At 52.6% G+C, this 3,370-nt stretch overlaps 1 protein-coding gene across 1 annotated transcript in view; it reads left to right on the forward strand.

The window, feature by feature from the left end:
• LOC106631950 (SH3 and multiple ankyrin repeat domains protein 3-like) overlaps window positions 1-3,370 on the forward strand; it is a 136,628-nt gene that overhangs the window by 12,422 nt on the left and 120,836 nt on the right. The window lies entirely within an intron of this gene.

The raw sequence follows: 3,370 nt of genomic DNA on the forward strand, positions 1-3,370 counted from the left end.
GATCCAGCCGGGAATGTGGGCTGGGAATGGCCCTGGGATCCAGCCAGGAATGGCCCTGGGGCAGGAGATCCAGCCGGGAATGTGGGCTGGGAATGGCCCTGCAGCCCCTGGAATGGCCCTGGGGTGGGGGATCCAGCTGGGAATGCGGGCTGGGGATCAGGGGTGGGAGATGGGGATGGGAATGGGAAAAACCTGGGAAAGGTGGCGGGGCTCAGAGCAGTCCCATTCCAGGCATGGGAATGCGGAAAGACTGGGGAAACTGAGGAAGGCTGGAAAAGGCTGGCAGGGCTCAGAGCAGTCCCAGCTCGGGTGTGGAGAGTTGGGGGCAGGAATGGGAATGGGAAAGGCTGGAAAAACTCAGAAAGGCTGGAAGAGACTGCAGAGCTCAGAGCGCTTCCTATGGGCAGGAATGGGGAAAGTTGGGAAAGGCTGGAAAAAACTGGGAAAGGCTGGCAAGGCTGGGAAAAGAAGCAAAAGGTTGGGAAAAGTTGGGAAATGATGGAAAAAACTGGGAAAAAATGGGGAAGGCTGGAAAAGGCTGGCAGGGCTCAAAGCGGTCCCGGTTCAGGTGCGGAGAGTTGAGGGCAGGAATGGGATTGGGGAAAGTTGGGAAAACTGGGAAAAGCTGGAAAGGCTCCGAGCAGTGCCGGCTGCCAGCAAGGCAGGAGCGGGTGAGGCTCTGGAATGTTCCATTAGCAGGAAAATCCCATGGGAATGTGGCTGGGCAGGCCCCCCGGAGCCATGGGGTTTCTCCCGGACCCTTTGGAAGCGCCGGCTGTCCTGGCACTGGTGGCACTGGGATGGGGACAGGGAGGGGACATGTGTCCCATGGAGGTGACCAAGGAAAAGTGTCCGGATCCTCCCGATCCAAACCTCCCTCCAGGGGGGTTTTCCTTAGGGATTTTCCCAATCTCTGCCCCGAGCTCTTCCTGTGGCCCTCAGGGCTCCTCTGTTCCTGGAAAAGATCCCAATCCTGATCCTGATCCCAGTCCTGATCCTGATCCTAATCCCAATCCCAATCAGTCCCAATCCCAATCCTGATCCTGACCCCCATCCCAATCTCGGTCCTGATCCTAATCCTGATACTGATCAACCCCAATCCTGATCTCAATCCTGATGTCAATCCTGATCCCGATCCCAAACCCCATTCCAATTCTGATCCCAATCCCAAACCAGCCCCAGGCCCTGCTGCTGGTCCCACCTGGAGCCACTCCCAATGCTGGGAATCACTGAGATTTGGGATTCCAGCTCCTCTCCCCGGGCTGATCCCATCCCATCCCATCCCATCCCATCCCATCCCACCCCATCCCATTCCAGGGATGTGCTGGGAATTCCCTCAGGAACACCCCAGGACCTCTCCCAGCCCCTTCCCTGCCCGTGCCAGGCTTTGGGATGAAATCCTGGGAACCGGGGCTCAAACCAAGGAACGGGAATTCCAGCGGAGCCCAGGGGGCTTCTCCCGGCTCCAGCCTCATCCCAGGACCTCTGGAATGCGCTTCCAGTGCTTTATTCCTGACCATTCCCAGCCATTCCCAGCCATTCCAAACCCCGTTTTCCCACTCCGGGCGCTGCGGGCGCTTCCCTGCCCTGCCGGCCGTGGGAGGGAATGCGGGAACGTGGGAATGCGGGAATGTGGGAATGTGGGAGCTTTCCCAAGCTGTTCTCCCTCTGGAATGCGCGTCTGGAGTCTCCCGCTGGTGCCAGACTCTCGGGATGTCGTGGTGGGGTGACAGCGCCGTTCCCCGATTCCCTGGGTTTCTCTGTGATTCCCTGGATTTCTCTGTAATTCCCTGGATTTCTCTGTCATTCCTGGGATTTCTTCCCGGTTCCCAGAATTTCTCCTTGATTCCTGAGATTTTGCTCCAATTCTCAGAGTTTTTCAGCCATTCCTGGTATTTCTCAGTGATTCCCTGGATCTCTCCCTAATTCCTGGGATTTTCCCCTAATCCCCGGGATTTTTCCCTGATTCCCAGAATTTCTCCCCGGTTCCTGGGGTTTCTCCCCAACTCCTGTGATTTCTCCCTGATTCCTGGGATTTTATCCCAATTCCTGAAATTTCTCTGTGATTCCCAGAATTTCTCCCCGATTCCTGGGATTTCTCTGTAATTCCCAGAATTTCTCCCTCATTCCCAGAATTTCTCCCCGATTCCTGGGATTTCTCTGTGATTCCCAGATTTCCCCCTGATTCCTGGGATTTCTCCCCGATTCCTGGGATTTTGCCCTAATTCCTAGAATTTCTCCACAATTCGTGGAATTTCTCCTCAATTCCCCTAATTTCTCCATGACTCCCAGAATTTCTCCCTGAATCCCGTAATTTCTCCCTGATTCCTGGGATATCTCCCCAATTCCCAGAGTTCCTCCCCAATTCCCGTAATTTCTCCTCAATTCCCGTAATTTATCCCTCCGATCCCCCAGAATTTCTCTCTGATTCCTGGAATTTCTCTGATTCCCAGAATTTCTCCCCAATTCCTGTAATTTCCCTGCAATTCCCAGAATTTCTCCCTGATCTCTGGGATTTCTCCCTGATTCCTTTAATTCCTCCCCAAATTCCCCAAATTTCTCCTCAATTCCCAGAATTTCTCCCTGATCTCTGCGATTCCTCCCCGATCCCCATAATTCTTCCCCAATTCCTGTAATTTCTCCTCAATTCCTGTAATTTATCCGTGATTTCCAGAATTTCTCCTGATTCCCGGAATTTCTCCCCAGTTCCCAGAATTTCTCTCTGATTCCTGGAATTTCTCCCCAATTCCTGTAATTCCCCTGATTCCCAGAATTTCTCCCCGATTCCTGTAATTTCTCTCTGATTCCCAGAGTTTCTCTCTGATTCCTGGAATTTCTCTGCAATTCCTAGAATTTCTCCCTGAATCCTGTAATTCCTCTCCAATTCCCATAATTCCTCCCCGACTCCCGTAATTTCTCCTCAATTCCCGTAATTTCTCCTCAATTCCTGTAATTTATCCGTGATTCCCAGAATTTCTTGCTGATTCCTGGAATTTCTCCCCAATTCCTGTAATTCCCCTGATTCCCAGAATTTCTCCCCGATTCCCGTAATTTCTCTCTGATTCCTAGAGTTTCTCTCTGATTCCCGGAATTTCTCTCTGATTCCTGGAATTTCTCTGCAATTCCTAGAATTTCTGCCTGAATCCTGTAATTCCTCCCCAATTCCCATAATTAATTTCCCCCTGATTCCCGTAATCTCCCCTTGATTCCCGTAATTTCTCCCCGATTCCCGTAATTTCTCCACGATTTCCGAAACTTCTCCAACGTCCAGAATTTCCCCGCCATTCCCAGAATTTCCCCGCCATTCCCAGGATTTCCCCGCCATTCCCAGGATTTCCCCGCCATTCCCAGGACTGATTTCCGGGCTCCG

Source organism: Geospiza fortis, unplaced genomic scaffold (genome assembly GCF_000277835.1).
Source record: "Geospiza fortis unplaced genomic scaffold, GeoFor_1.0 scaffold61, whole genome shotgun sequence".
NCBI lineage: Eukaryota > Metazoa > Chordata > Aves > Passeriformes > Thraupidae > Geospiza > Geospiza fortis.